The 16,850-nt window shown below is 44.1% G+C and overlaps 1 protein-coding gene across 2 annotated transcripts in view; it reads left to right on the top strand.

Moving 5' to 3' along the window:
- The first annotated feature begins 10,993 nt into the window (after positions 1 to 10,993).
- Positions 10,994 to 16,850, top strand: part of LOC138740246 (myotubularin-like) — a 120,862-nt gene continuing 115,005 nt past the window's right edge. For both annotated transcript variants that reach the window (XM_069892595.1, XM_069892596.1), the window contains exon 1: positions 10,994 to 11,079. The gene's annotated coding sequence lies outside the window, so the exon portion shown is untranslated. The remainder of the gene's footprint in view (positions 11,080 to 16,850) is intronic.

Raw genomic sequence — 16,850 nt, 5'->3', positions numbered from 1 at the left:
TTAAAACTTTTTGTACTTGGCTAGTCCCAAAATGGTAACTTTTCAAAGTCTAAGAACCCATTCTTTCAATACTCAAGCCCACACCTGAAACAATGGTTACATTTCACTTCCTCTAGATCACACATGTCAAACTTTGGCCCGCGATATAATTATATTTGGCCCGCAAGATCATTTCAAAAATGTATTAGAGGTGGCCCGCCCTGCAGCGAGAGCCAATGCTGTTTTTTTGGTAATGTCACCCCCACCATCCTCCCCCTTCATTGCACATCCTTCCCCATTGTAACACGAGAAATTGTAACACGAGAAGTCTGTTGATGTCATCAGCCGGCAAGCCAGTTGGAAGGCTCCCCGCACAACCAGTCACTTCTCCCACCTGTCGAGCGGTGCGGCAGATGGGCGAGTGCCTGTGATTTCCTGTCGGCGCGACGGGCATGGCAGGCTGCGCACGGCCCCCGGGCAGCGCGAGCTCCACGCGTCTGGCACCGGACAGCCCTTCCACAGCACGAGCGCACTTCTCCTGGTCACCATGCGCTTGCACCCGCGCGGACCCCAGGGTCGGCTGGTTCAGCCCTGCACGTGAAGAGAGAGATGGTGGCTGTCCGCAAAGGCTGATCGGCAGCGCGCTGGGCCTGAGTGGGTGGGTAAGCAGGGGTGGGCAGAGGGTGTAGGTGAGGAGTAATGGGCAGGGGAAGTTATGGTGGTGCGAGGGGCAGTTAGAGAGAGGGATGAGTAGAAGGAGGGGTGGATAGGGAAGAGGTAAAAGGGGAGGGGCAGGGCGAGTAGGGGAGGGGTGATTAGAGGGTGAGAGACGGGTAGAGGGAGGAACAGGTTGAGGGGAGAGGCAGTAGAGGGGTGTGTATAGGATGGGATGGGTAGAGGCAGAGCGAGTGGAGTGAGGAGTGAGTAGAGGTTGGATAAAGGACTGGTCAGGTAGAGGGATGGTGGGTCGAGGGTGAATAGAGGCCTAGAGCCTGAGAAGTGAGCAGGAAATGCTGAGTCCTGATGCAGGCCAAAATGGACACAGCCTGTGAATGCTGACTACATCTCCACAGGGACCAAATATGTTTCCCTCAGGTCAAGCAAAGGGTGAACTTGAGCTACCTACTCCTGACCTGTAACATTATCCTCCTAAAGTTATATCCTAAAGTTTAACATTACATATGTTGAAAGAAGAGAAAACATGCAGATGTTGTTGAAAATTTTTAATAAATATTTAGTTCGGCCCTCGACTTAGTCCAAGTTTTTAATTTTGGCCCCCCGTGAATTTGAGTTTGACATCCCTGCTCTAGATGCTGCGTGATCTTCTGAATTTATCGCATTCTTCCAATATCGCTGGATTCTTCCAAAATCATTGGATATACTTACCAATATTGGCTTCTCAAGGAATTTTTCCAGGTTGGTCAAGTGCGGTCATACTTACAAAATTTATGCTATTTCTAACTGTAATTTTGTCTACAAAAGTAACTAAGAGACAATTCTTCAATTCTTCTAACTCTCAAAAGCACATTCATGTCTTCTTACTTAGAGATCTAAGAAATTTAATGATTTAATACTTTCATCCTTGTCTACTAAAACCAGATTGCATTGCATTTACCAAACATGAGAATTTTCTGCTGAGTAGATGAGGTGGATAAACATCCAATAGCTAAACAACAGGAAATAAAATGTTAGTTTTGGAAAGTACATTCGTGGTTCATGGTTTAGTGAATATCTACCATTCACGGATGCTGTTAGGTTGTTCTAAATGTAAGACTCTTCTTTGTACAGCAAGGTCTCATAAGGTCCCATTTTAGACTACAGATCATTTTAAAAGTTGAACGAAACTCATCAGCAAAATTACAAACAGCAGCATCTCATAATGATGAAGTAATTGAACGGATACCCAATTTAAATGATTACATTGGTCAATGAAGATTTTTCTTCCTGAACACATTTAAGTGTATTTTATGGATTTTGGGCGGCTGATCACAAAAATCACGTTATCCTTTTTTTTAGATATAACCTATGCTTGTGATTTTCTATCATATTTTAAGTCCCCTTCATAAAAACCACGAAGTCCAACGTCATTGAAAACTCATTTTCTGCATTTGTACTTTGACGTCTTCCCCGCTGATCTTGGTGCAGTCAGTGATGGACATGGTGAAAGGTTCCACCAGGACATTGTGACCGTGGCATGGCATCAGTGCAACTGGAATCCATCAATGTTGGCCGACTATCTTTGGACACTGACTCAAGAGGCATCAGATGCTGAATATAATTGAAAATCAGTGGCAAAACATTTTTAAGTCAGTTGAACTAATACATGGTGTCAATGTCATTTTGCGATTAAACATCCAACTTCCTAAATGATACAGAAAATCGGAAATTATCTTTGTGTTCATCTTGAAATTATTAATCATAATCCCTCCCTTTTTTTTCAGGAAACAATCTTCAGTGTTATTGGGTGGGGGATAATATTATGCAACACGTCAGGAAAACACCAATCTTCTCGAAGTGCAAATAGATATTGATGGTTGGCATGGACTTGATCATCTGAAGGGACTTTTTCCATGCTGTATGACTCTGAGTCTATGACACTCAACAAGAAATGTAGCATCTGTGGAAAAGAAGAGAATTAACCTGACGAAGGGAATTCATGGACACCAGGTCGTCACTCCGTTAAAGACATGTACAAGAGGCAGTGTCTGAAGAAAGCAGCCTCTATCCTCAGGCCATGCCCTCTTCACACTGCTACCATCAGGAAAAAAATACAGGATTCTGAAATAAGGACTCAGTAGCACAAGGACAGCTTCTTCCCCTCTACCAACAGATAACTGAATGGACAATGAACACATACACGACTTCGATTTCTCATCTTTTTTTACACTATGTATTTACTTTTGAAATGTAATTTATAGCAATATTTGCACTGCAATTCTGCTGCCCAACAACGAATTTCATGACATGTTCATGACGATCAATTCTGATTCTGACTTCAATCTGAAATTCTAACTCTGTGTGCTTTTCTACAGATACTGTCTGACCTGATGGTTCCTATCATATTCTATTTTGATTAAAAGCAGTACCTTGTTCACTGAACATCTTCTCTCTGCGATGTTTTTGGTTATAAATGACTTTCCAGATTCATGGGCAAACTTACAATGGCACTTCAAAACCTCCAAAGAGCTCATTTACACTCGCTGTACTCAAGTGATTGACACAGAAATTATTAATACTCTAAAATTACATGATTACAGAAGCTTGCGCCAGGTTCAGGTTAGTTTTAAGGTAGTTTTCTTCAATCTGTTCTTTCCTTAACTGTGTTGCTCTCAGCAACTTTTAAAAAGAATTTTAGTATTTGCTTTTTATAGTGACAGTTCAAATTTTCCAAGCTGAAGAACGTTCAGGAGTAAAGGTTCAACTATGTGCTATCTCCAGATCAAGTTCAAGTTTGTACATGTACCAAGGTGTAGTGAGAAAGTTTGTTCTATGAGCAGTTCAGCTAGACATCCTGTACTTTGTACAGCAAATCAGACACAATTGAGAAGTGTAGAGGAACAGAGAAAGATCAGTTGGTCCAGAATAAAGGTAACATCATTTACCAGATTTTCTGGATTGATAATGATGCCACATGATCTCATACTTGTCTTCCTGATGGGAAGGAAATGAAGAGAGTCTGGCCAGATGGGATGAGTATTTTAATATGTTGACTTCTTTTTCAGGGTAGTGTAAATTGTAGACAGAATTATTGGAGGGGAGTGGGATTTGTTTAATGGTCTGAGCTTTGTTCACAACCCTCTGCAGTTTCATGCAATCTTGGTGGAGCAAGCTAAATACCTGTAACAAATCTTTATGTTCTATCTTCTTGTAGTTACTTTAAGACTTCCAGAAACTTTTGGTTCTCAAAATCTCCTTTTTTTTTCTCAATTTGAGCTGAGAATTATTGTCATTTACACAAGTGTAATGTACAGAATCAATAAAAGTTTTACTTGCTGCAGCCATCTCAGGAACATAAAACACAACAACATGCAAGAAGAATTAAAAAAATTGTAGTATAAAAGGAGGAAATAAAAGTAATATAATAAATATTCATATTTGGTCAAGGGCAGAAAAAATGGTTTGAGTCAGTAGTATGGTCAGATCTTTGGTGGTCTTAAAGTAGTTTTATGGTTGGGATGGTGTGGGCAGGCAGGAGCCTGATAATTGTTAGAAATAAACTGTTTTTGAATCTTAACATTCTGGGCTTCAGGCTTCTATACCTTCTGTCTGAAACAGACACCAAGAAGAGAAATGAACCAGGGCAATCAAGTCAAGTCACGTTTATTGTCTTCTGATTGAACAAGCACCACCTGATGAAAGAGCGTTCTCCGGTCCTCGGTGCAAAGCACACAGACACACAACCAGACATATCACACATACAGACAAACAATATATATGCAGGACAAGTATTCATCTATACAAATAAATAAATGTGACTATGAGGGTCTCGGATGGTTAGTTTGATCAGTTCTTTTGGACGTTCAGCATTCTCATGGGAAGAAGCTGTTCCTCAGCCTGGTGGTGCTGGCTCTGATCCTCCTGTATCTCTTCCCTGACAGGAGCAGTCGAAAGATACTGTGTGCAGGGTGGAAGAGGTCCTCAATGATTTTGCACACCCTCTTCAGACAACAATCCCGGTACATTACACCAATGGGGTGGGGAGGTGGGGTAAAGGAGACTCCAGTGATCCTCTCTGCCACTCTTATAGTTCTGTGGATTGCCCTCCTATCCATTTTTGCCAGTAACACTGTGAGGTAGCCACCAGGACACTGTAGACAGAGTTCCTGCAGAAGTTTGACATAATGTGGCCAGTAGCCTTGCCCGCTTCAGTCGTCTCAAGAAGTGAGTCGCTGTTGCACCTTCCTGACAAGTGAGGAGACGTTGAGTGTCCAGGATAGGTTACTAGTTAATTGGTCCAAGAAACTTGGTGCTCTCCATTCTCTCTACTACAGAGTTGTTGATGTGCAGTGGAGGGTGTTTATTCCTCATCCTCCTGAAGTCCACCATCATCTCTTTCATCTTGTCCACGTTGAGACTCAGGTTGTTTACTCTGGCACTATTTCATGAGATTTTCCACTTCAGTGTTGTTGCTGATGAGGCCGACCACTGTTGTCATCTGCAAATTTGATGACCCTGTTGGAGCTGGATCTGATGATGCAGTCGTGGGTCAGTAGCATGAACAGGAGTGGGCTCACCACACAGCCCTGAGGTGCGCTAGTACTCAGCGTGACAGTACTCAATGTTCTGCTACCAACCTAGACAGACTGTGGTCTTTCATAGAAACATAGAAGATAGGAGGAGGAGTAGGTCATTCGGCCCTTCAAGCCTGCTCCGCCATTCAATGAGATCATGGCTGATCTTAAAGTTCAATATCCTGTCCCCACCTTCTCTCTGTAACCCCTAATTCCCTTATACTGAAGAAATATATCTAATTCCCTCTTAAATATATTCAATGAACGTGCCTCTACTGCTCTCTGTGGCAATGAATTCCACAGATTCACCACCCTCTGGGTAAAGAAATTCCTCCTCATCTTGGTTCTAAATGGTTTGTCTATTATCCTCGAACCATGGCCCCGGGTTCTGGACTCCCCCACCATTGGAAACATCCCATCTGCATCCACTCTGTCCAGTCCTGCCAGAATTTTATGTCTCTATGAGATCCCCTCTCAATCTTCTAAACTCCAGCGAGTACAATCCCAAATTGCGCAATCTTTCCTCATAAGTTAATCCTACCATTCCAGGTATCTGCCTGGTGAATCGCCTTTGCACTCCCTCCATTGCAAGAACATCCTTCCTCAGGTAAGGAGTCCAAAATTGCACACAATACTCCAGGTATGGTCTTACCAAGGCTCTGTTCACTGCAGTAAGGTATCCTTGTTCCTATACTCAAACCCTCTTGATATGAAGGCCAACATACCATTTGCCTTTTTAAACCGCCTGCTGTACCTGCATGCTTGCCTTCAGTGACTGGTGCACAAGAACCCCTAGGTCTCTCTGCACTTCCCCATCTCCCAATCTATTATCATTCAAATAGTGATCTGCCATCCGGTTTGTATTACCAAAGTGGATAACCTCACATTTTTCCACATTGTAGTGCATTTGCCATGTATCTGCCCAGTCCCCCAATTTATCCAAATCACACTGGAGCTTCCTGGCCCCCTCTTCAGTGCCGTCTTAGCTTCGTGCCGTCTGCAAATTTGGAGATATTACATCCAATCCCTTCATCTAGATCACACATGTCAAACTCTGGCCCGCGGGATATAATTATATTTGGCCCACAAGATTATTTCAAAAATGTATTAGAGGTGGCCCGCTGGCCGCGTGCCAGTATAGCGCATGCACAGCTAATACTATAAATCCCAGAATGCATTGGTGTCAGCCCGCTAATCGCCCCCACCTCCTCTGTTTACGTTGCAGGGTCTCACCGTGGACTCTGGTTTTGGGGCCTGGCCGGTGTCAGGGGAAGCCAAGGCCGCTTCCCTGCACCCGGAACTGGAGGCCTCGGGCCTGACCTCGCCAGGACCGTTGCTCACTCCCCCTCCCTGCCGCAGGCCGACCCGCGACTCACGGTGACGGGGCCGCTGATCTGCCGAGATGCCGCCCTGCAGCGAGAGCCGATGCCCCCGCACTGTCGTTGTCCAACCCGATCGCCCGCAAACCCCGCCCTCCCGCACATAGGCCTGAGTAAGTATTATGAACTTTAATCTCAGGATAAAACGATCTTCCAATAGTTTCATGTCACAGTGATAAATATATTCCTGGTTAAAAATGGTCCTGCACCTGGATACAAGCTCATTAGGCATAAACTTGAAAAGTGTGTCAATCAAAGGATATCTGTACCAATGGAAAAAGGGCATGGCAAATAACCCTGCTAGAGTTCATGCCCACAATCAGTCACCCATTTGATTGTTTCAGGAATCATGTTATTCTCCCACATTCTCAATAGCCCTCAGATTTTACTATTCGACAGCACACTAGCAACATCTGACAAATCCTCTATAGAGAAATATTATTTATTGAATATTTTATTTCTCATTTGTTAATGCTTCTGGAAAGAGTTTATCCAAAACTATTATTAAACATTTATTTTAATAAGAAAAAGTTTAACATTACATATGTTGAAAGAAGAGAAAACATGCAGATGTTGTTGAAAATTTTCAATAAATATTTAGTTCGGCCCTCGACTTAGTCCAAGTTTTTAATTTTGGCCCCCCGTGAATTTGAGTTTGACACCCCTGATCTAGATCATTAATGTAAATTGTGAATAGCTGGGGTCCCAGAACAGATCCCTGTGGCACCCCACTGGTCACCACCTGCCACTCAGAAAATGAGGTGTTTATCCCAACTCTCTGTCTTCTACCTGCCAGCCAGTTCTCAATCCACATCAATACCTTGCCCCCAATCCCATGAGCCTTGATTTTGCACGCCAGTTGTTTATGTGGGACCTTATCGAAGGCCTTTTGGAAGTCCAGGTACACCACATCCACTGGCTCTCCCCCATCTATTTTACCTGTCACCATCTCAAAGAATTCCAATAGATTTGTCAAGCATGATTTATCTTTTGTAAATCCATGTTGACTCTGTCCGATCCCTTCTCTGCTAGTCATATGCTCCGCTATTACATCCTTAATAATGGATTCCATCATTTTGCACACTACTGATGTAAGGCTCACCGGCCTATAATTCCCCACTTTTTCTCTACCCCCTTTTTAAATAGTGGGGTAACATTAGCTACCCTCCAATCCATGGGTACTGATCTTGAGTCTATCGAGTTCTGGAAAATAATTATTAAAGTATCTGCTATCTGAATGTCCATTTCTTTAAGTACCCTAGGATGTAGATTATCAGGCCCTTGGGATTTATCTGCCTTCAATCCCATCAATTTCCCCAAGACCATGTCCTTAGAGATACTGATTTCTTTCAGTTCCTCCCTTGCATTAGTCTCTGTTTCCCAACATCATTGGGAGGTTATTTGTATCCTCTCTTGTAAAAACAGAACTAAAGTAAGAATTTAATTGGTCTGCCATTTCCTTATTCCCCATTATATATTCCCCTGATTCCAACTGCAAGGGACCTACTCTGGATTTCACCAATCTTTTCCTCTTGACATATCTATAAAAGCTTTTGCAGTCGGTTTTTATATTTGCCGCAAGCTTTCTTTCATAATTTATTTTTGCCCTCTTTATTAATCCCTTTGATCTCCTTTGCTGCATCTTGAACTGTTCCCAGTCTTCGGATTTGGTACTTTTTTTGGCCAATTGATATGCTCTCTCTTTGGACCTAATGCTGTCTCTCATTTCCCTTGTTATCCATGGTTGAGTCACCTTTTTTTGGTTTATTTTTATGCCAAACCAGTATAAACGATTTCTCCAATTCTTCCATTAGATCTCTGAATGCTTTCCATTGTCTATCCACCTTCAACACCCCCCACCCCCCCATAAACACCACCCAATCAATCTTACTCAACTCCCGTCTCATACCATCATAATTCCCTTTATTTAAATTCAGGACCTTAGTCTCGGTTTTAATTTCTTCACTCTCCATGTCGAGTGAGAATTCGATCATATTGTGATCGCTCCTACCCAAAGGGCCTCGTACAACAAGATTGCTGATTAGCCCCTTTTCATTGCATAATATCCAGTCTAAAATGGCCTGCTCCCGAGTTGGTTCCTCAACATATTGGTCTAGATAACCGTCCCGTAAACATACAAGGAATTCCTCCTCCTCAGTGTTTTTACTAATTTGGCTAGTCCAATCTATATGTAAATTAAAGTCTCCCATGATGACAGCTGTTCCCTTATTGCACGCTTCTCTAATTTCTCTTTTTATGCCTTCCCTCACCTCTACATTACTATTTGGAGGCCTATATACCACCCCCACTAACGTTTTCCACCCCTTGCTATTCCTCAGTTCTCCCCATATAGATTCCGCATCTTCCGAGTTAATATCCTTCCTGTCAATCGTGTCAGTCCCTTCTCTCACCATCAATGCTACCCCACCCCCTTTTCTTTCTTGCCGATCCCTCCTAAATATTGTATACCCCGGGATGTTAAGTTCCCAGGCTTGCCCACCTTGCAGCCATGTTTCTGTAATCCCAATCAAATTGTTTTTGTTTGTCTCAATTTCCACAGCCAATTCATCTACCTTGTTCCGAATGCATTAAGATATAAAGCCTTCAGATTTGCTTTTTTCATCCTCGTTGCTCTTTCTGATTTTTTACTTTCGCTACCTAACCTAACTTTTCCTATTTTATCTTTCCTGTCCTTTGCCCTATCATAAAGGTTCCCATCCACCTGCCAAATTAGTTTAAACTGCATCTGATGGCTGTACCAAACCTAGCTGCTAATATAGTGACCCCTTTTGGGTTTAAGTGTAACCCATCCTTCTTGTCAAGGTCATGCCTTCCCCAAAAGAGATCCCAATGGTCCAAGAAGCCAAAACCCTGTCTTTCACACCAGCTCCTCAGCCACACATTCATTTGTCTTAACCTTTCATTTTTGTCCTCAGTTGCACTTGGCACAGGTAACAATCCAGAGATCGCCACCCTGGCGGTCCTATTTCTTAGCTTCTGTCCTAGCTTGCTGTAATCCTTTTTCAGTACCTCCTCCCTCTTTTTATCTATGTCATTGGTACCCACATGTACCAAGACATCAGGCTGTTCACCCTCTCCTTTCAGAATACTCTGGACCTGATTTGAGGTATCTCGTACCCTTGCACCAGGGAGGCAGCACACCATGCGGGTATACCTATCTGGCTCACAGAATCTCTTGTCTGTACCTCTGACAATGGGGTCCCCAATGACCACTGCATTCCTCCTTACCTTTTGTACCACCGTGCCAGGCTCAGTGCCAGCGACCTGGTCACTGCGGCCAGCTTCTGTCAGGTCATCTCCCTCAACAGCATCCAACACAATATACCTGTTGCTGAGAGGGGTAGTCACAGGTGTGCTCTCCATTTTCCAGGCATTTTTCTTCCCTCCCCTGACAGTTACCCACTTACCTGACACATCTGGTGTCGGGGTAACTATCTCCCTGAATCTATTAACTCCTCACTCTCCCTTACAAGTGCAGATCCTCAAGCTGCAGCTCCAGATCCCCAACTCGGTCCTTAAGGAACTGCATCTCGGTGCACCTGACGCAGATGTGGCTATTTGGGAGGGTGGAACTCACCCATGGTTCCCACATCTGACACCCAGTACAAAGCACTAACCCCATAGGCACGACTGAGTTAAAATAATGCCGCTTACCTTTCTCCTCGTCTGCTTTCGCCTAAGCCTGTTGAGCCAAAGCCTGTTGAGCCAAAGCCTGGAAGTCCCACTCCTTTGCCACGTCGCTCGCTCGCCGGGCCGCTCACCTCACCTCCGTTAGGAAGTCCAAAGAAGTGGCCTCTAAGTCTGTCCAATCTCTCCAATATAATCATAATGGGAGCACTGGATGGAGATTCATGTGAAGTGTTGCTTCACTTGGAAGGACTATTTGGGGCCCCGAATGGTGGTGAGAGTGGAGGTGTGGACGCTAATGGAGCAACTCCTGTGGTCACAGGGGTAATTGCCAAGGGGGCGATTGATGGGGAGAGAGGAGAGGACGAGAGTGTCCCAGAGAGAGCAGTGCCATTCAGGTGGAGGGTCTCGGCAGGTAAGGCAGCAAGTAAGAATTTTGGTGCCGAAGTAAATTGTGCAATAGGGCAGTCAACTCGTTATCCTGAGGTAATAATGTGACAAATCAATGGAAACTGAACAAAATAAGACTGCCAACCTTTGGAGACCACGCACCTTTTCTGAGAGTATGGAGGGAATATCAGGCATGAAAAAGAGGGAGTGTCGAGGCTGTTCCAGGATATTGGAGAAACAAGGATTTGTTGTCAGAAGCCAGCAGACAACGTCCATGTGTGAGGGGCCACTCCACCTTGAAATGGCTGGACTGCATTTCCCGTGATTCCGCGCGGCGGCGGGGTTGGTGCGCCTGCGCAGCGGGGTGGTCAGGTGATGCGCTTGGAGAAGGCAGCGGCAGCAACAGGCAGCAGCGGCGTTGGGCCTGCGGGACTTGTGGCCGCTCACAGCAGGTATTCGCTGCCCTGTTCACCGGATCCCTGCATTCAGGAGGTGTTCTATTGGCGGCGCGCTGAGGCGGGAGTGTGGTGGCTGTCCGGCGAAGGCTAGGCGCTCGCCTGGGCCTGCCTGGAGTCACCTCTGACTGGGGCAAGCAGGTGTCAAAGTTAAGAGCAGTTCGGGGCAAGGCCCGGCCCGTTCTCGCACCGGTCCTACTCCGGTCCCGGCCCGTTCTCGCACCGGTCCCACTCCGGTCCCGGTTCATTCCTATACCGTTCAGTTGCCAGACCATTCCCCGTTCGTTCCTACACTGTTCCCGGGCTGTTCCTGGTCCATTCACAAACTGGTCCCAGACCAGACCGTTCCTGGGCTGTTCGCGGTCCATTCTCAGTTTAATCCTAGACTGTTCCCGGGGTCAAGGCAGCAGAACAAGTGGGGGCAGAAAGAACTTCATTCCCCCCCCCCCGCCAAATGAAAGTTCTTAATTGTGGCGAGTATCCCTCCACCAACTAAATAAACACAGGGTAAAATGAACATTAATGTTGCTGTTTGCTTTCACCCTTGTTCATCCTTTGGGTTATGTGATTCTTTTTGATGATTTATTTATTTTATTGTGATCAAGGCAGTGTGTTTCTTGATGCTAGGACAGTCGATGAAGCTTGTGATTGTAATTAAGCTACAATCCCAGTGTCTACAGACTTTCTTCTTTAACTAATTAAGTCCTATTTTAAGGAATATAAAGTTTACATTAAGGTGCTTTATGAATTTTGGATATTGATGTCATTAAATTTTTAAAAAGTAATAGTACCCAAGTAACAAATGGACACAGAAAATAATGCTGGAAATTCTCTGCAGGTCAGGCAATATTTGTGGAAAGAATAGTAATTAACAATTTGAATCAGTGACCTTTTAACAGGGAAAATTAGCATTTTAAGAAGAGTGAAGAGAGGATAAAGGGAAGGAATATCTGTGATAAGGTGGAAAGCAACAGAAACTGACTCGAATGGTGCTGTCAGACAGGGTTGGTGAAGCAACTGGAGTAGATATAAATAGGATGGATGATGGCAACAATAGAAAATGCTGGAATTAAGATACAGATACCAGTTGTTAGTGATAAAATTATGCTTGAAGTATTCAGTGGTCAGGTGGGTTCTGAAGAGAATAGACTGAAGATTCATTTCTAATAATAACTAAAGGCTGGTGGCATGAAATTGGTGCATTTTCTACCTTGCGACAGAATTATTATGTTTCAGTCATGAAAAGTCCATGTTACAACAGAGTAAAAACACAACGCTGGAGAAACACAGCAGGTCAAACAGTGACCTTTAGAAAGCAAAGATTAAAAAATACATAACCGATGGTTTGGGCTTGGCCCATCATCAAGGTATGGAAAAATGTTGACTGACTTCTGGTTTTGTTTTTTGTTTTTGTTCAGACACCTGCTGACATTTTTCCATACCTTGATGAAGGGCCGAAACATTGGTTATGTATTTTTACCTTTGCTAAGTACACTGTTTGATCTGCTAAGTTTCTCTAGCATTATGTTTTTACTTCAACCACAATGTCTACAGATTTTCGTGTTTTACTTTCATGTTTCAGCAGAAATTAAAATTGTATATAAAAGTTTTCTCTTTATCCTTAGCCTTTTTTTGTATTTTGCTGAGTAATTACTCACCTGGACCAAAATTAGTCTGACTTTTGATATAACATCATTCTGTTAGTTCCCTGTTTTTGCTTTGCTTGATGTCATTGCAAATTTGGAAAAAGGAAGCGAGATAGTGTGAGCTGTGAGGAAGATTCTTGGATGCTATAGGGTGAGTTGTACAAATTAGGAGAATGCACAAGTGTATGGCAGATGCAGTATAAAGTAAGTAAGTGTGAGGTCATCCATTTGGTAATAATAGAAAAGATAAAAAGATCTGAGAGGTGAAATATTAGGAAAAGGGGAGTTGCAATGAGACTTGGATGTTCTGGTGCATCACTCATTGTAGGTTGGAATGCAGGCGCAGCAGGTAGTGAAGAAAGCAAGCAGTTCGACTTCATTTGTGATAGAATCAACATTTATTATCATGAACAAGTCCTGAAATTCGGTGTTTTGTGACAGCGTGGTAGTGCAAATATTTGTGTATTCCACCTTATAACCATACATTTTTATAAATAGTGTACGAAATCGTGTCTTTGCTGCATTGATTATTCAGGAATCTGATGACAGCAGCACAAGGACAGCTTCTTCTCTGCTGAGTGCTTGTCCTTAGGCTTTTTCCTGATGGTAGCAGAGTGAAGAGGGCATGGCCTGGGTGGTGGGGGCCTTTGAGGATAAACGATGCTTTTTTTAAGTCTCATAGGTATCCTTGATGGAGTGAAGTCTGGTGCCTGTGACTTTGCAGGCAGAGTTAAAAAACCCTCTGGATTTCATTCTTGTCCTGAGAGTTGGCATCTCCATACCAGGCAGTGATGCAACCAGCCAGAATGCTCTCCATGGCACACCTGTAGAAGTTTATGAGAGTCTTCAGTGACATACCGAACCGCCTCAGTCACCTCAAAGTATAGCCGCTGGCAAGCCTTCTTTGTGATTGCATCAATGTGAAAGCTCCAGGATAGATCCTCGGAGATGTTGACAGCCAGGAATTTGCAGTTCTTGACCTTCTCCACTACTGAGCCCTTGATGATGACTGGGTTGTATTCCTCTGACTTCCTCCTGAGGTCCACAATCATCTCCTTGGTTTTAAACCTAGAAAATAGGTGTAGGAGTAGGCCATTTGGCCCTTCAAGCCTACACTGCCATTCATTTTGATCATGGCTGATCATCCAATCAGTACCCTGTTCCAGCTCTCTCTCCATACCCCCTGATCCCCCTAGTCACAAGTACTAAATCTCTCTTAAATATAGCTATGGAACTGGCCTCAATCACTTCCTGTGGCAGAGAATTCCATAAATTCACCACCCTCTGAGTGAAAAAAATTCATCCTCATCTCAGTCCTAAAGGACTTTATCCTTAAACTGTGACCCCTGCTGATGTTGAGTGCAAGTTTGTTGGTTGACACCACTCAACAAGCTGATCTATCTCCCTCCTGTACACTTCCTCATTACCATTTGTGATTCTGCCAACAACTGTGGTGTCATTGGCAAATTTGTAGATAGCATTGGAATTGTGCCTGGCCCCACAGTCATGGTTGTATAATGAGTAGAGTAGTGGGCTAAGCACATATCCTTGGGGTGTGCCTATGTTGATGATCAGTGATGAGGAGATGTTTCCAATTCGTACTGACTGGTCTTTCAATGAGGAAGTCTCTAGCTTCCTCTGGAATTGCCACTTTGCTTCAGAGATGGCCTTCTGCTGATCGTTCCTGGACTTCTTGTTGATATCTAGGTTACGATCGTAACACCCTTGATATCGCTGTCAGCAGGTTGTGAATCCTCTGATTTATCCAAGGGTTCAGTTTGAGGGACATTTTTGTGGGCACCCACTCTTCCATGCAGGTTTTGATAAAGTTGGTGACACCTGTTGCATATTCATTCAGATCTATGGATGAGTTCTTGGTTATGTTCCAGGGCACCAATTCAAAGCAGTCCTGCAGATGCCTCTCCACCTTTCTCGATCATACTTTTGCCCTCTTCACTATTGGTGCTGTGGTCCTCAGTCTCTGTTTGTATGCCAGGAATAGAAGTACAGCCAGGTGATCAGACTTGCTGAAGTGCAAGTGGTATGGCTCAGTAGGCGTTCTTCATGGTGGTATACCCCAAACAGCTCGGACCCTTACAGTTCCAAATAAATTGCCCAATGTACATATTAAAGGTTTTAAAAAAAATGTTTGAGGTAGTAGAATGGGCAAGGACTGGAAAATGAGTGGGAAATGGAGGAGTTGCGGGTGAGAACATATGCGAAGACTGGTGTTAGGGTAGGTGAGGATGAAGGGGATTCTATGTTTTTAGCATCTCCATTTCCCGCTCATCTGCCCTAACCCACTCTGCCCCCAAACACAACAAACAGAATACCGCTCATCCTCACCTACCACCCCGCCAGCCTCTGCATCCAACACATAATTCGCCAGAATTTCTGGCACTTACTACAGCATCTCGTCACCAGACATATTTTTCCATCTCCTCACCTCTTTGCTTTCCACAGGGACTGCTCCCCCCCGTGATTTCCCTCGTGCACTCATCCTTCCAACCCATTGCACCCCCGATACCTTCTCCAGTGCCCTCAGGAGGTGCCACATTTGTGCTCATACCTCCTCCCTTACCACAGTCCAGGCCCCAAACAGGCCTTTCACATGAAGCAACACCATGTACATCCAGATGACTTATTTAATGCATCTGGTGTACCCTATGTGGCATTCTCTACATCAGAGAGACCGGCCGCAGACTGGGAAATAGCTCAGCACCTCCCCTCTGTTTGCTACCACAGTGACCTCCCAGTGGCACACTCCCACGGTCACATGTCTGTCCATGGCCTTGTGTACTGTCCCACCTTGATCATCTGCAGATTGGAGTTCACCCATTCAGCCCAGCCATCCCCCTTCCCCCTCATTGTTGCTGTCCCCTCCCTCCTTTCTCCACCTATTATCTGCCTTTTCTACCCCCACTTCCCTCCTCCTACTCTTTTGTTTGGAGGCTTGCTGGCATTTTCTCATAGTTTGATGAAGGGCTCAAGCCCAAAATGTCAGTTCTGTATGTTTGCCTTTGTCACATGAAGGACACTGTTTGACCTGCTGAGTTTTTCCAGCATTTTGTGTTTTTACAGCAATATTGGCAATATATTCATCTTTACACAGTTTGGGAAGATATTCTTTACTTGAAGTTAGAAAATCAATGTTCATATCATTGGGCTGTCAACTGCCCAGGTGCAGTATGAGGTGTTGTGTTGGGTTAGTTTATGTTGGGTTTATGTTTATCTTTGGCAGTTGAGAAGGCCCAGGAAAGATGGGTTGGAGAGGAAATGGGAAAGGGAGTTAAAATGACATGCAATTAGGAGCTCCGCATCACCATTGCTGATGGAGCCTAGCTATACTGTGAAATTTCCCTGTCTACTCTGCCCTGGATCACATCTCACACCACCTTGTGGAAAATATTCCAGTACAGTTTGCCTTGTGACGTGGATTATGAAAGATTGCCTTCCCAGGGAGTAGAAAGCACCCATCCTCTGATTTGCTCGTATTACCAAGTCCTTAAGTGATGGGTATAATAATTACCTAAAAAGTGGTCGATCAATGATCAGGACCAATTCAGTAATGGCAATGGCAAAGTGGTTAGATAAATCTCTGGAGTCCATATGTCCAAAGATGTCTGCTGGTGCCAGCTCAGTGAAGCAACTGTGAAGAAGGAACACCAAGGCTTCTACTCTCTAAGGAGTCTTGGGAGATTTGGCATGATGTTAAATACTCTATCAATCTTTTACAGGTGCACTGTGGAAAGTAGACTAACAGGTTGCATCACAGCCTGGTTTGGTAATTTGAATGCCCAGGAACGTAGAAGGTAGCAAACTTAGCCGGTCCATCAGGTCTCGTGTATTGACATGTTACCTCAAGAAGGCAGCTAATATCATTGAGGACCCCTAACACCTTGGTCACAGCCTCTTCTCTCTGCTACCTATGGGAAAAACCCTGAAGACCAGCTCGTCTACTACCATCAAGAACAATTTCTTTCCAGCATCAATTAGGCTCTTGAATTTCCCCTTGTTACACTAATCATGGACTATTCTGACACCACAAAAGGACAGTCCGCACTATTACATACACTTTTTTTTCTTGCACGAGATTAACGGAATGTTATTATTTATATCTTT

This window comes from Narcine bancroftii, chromosome 8 (genome assembly GCF_036971445.1).
Source record: "Narcine bancroftii isolate sNarBan1 chromosome 8, sNarBan1.hap1, whole genome shotgun sequence".
Taxonomy (NCBI): Eukaryota; Metazoa; Chordata; class Chondrichthyes; order Torpediniformes; family Narcinidae; genus Narcine; species Narcine bancroftii.
This window is presented reverse-complemented; position numbering and strand designations above follow the sequence as displayed.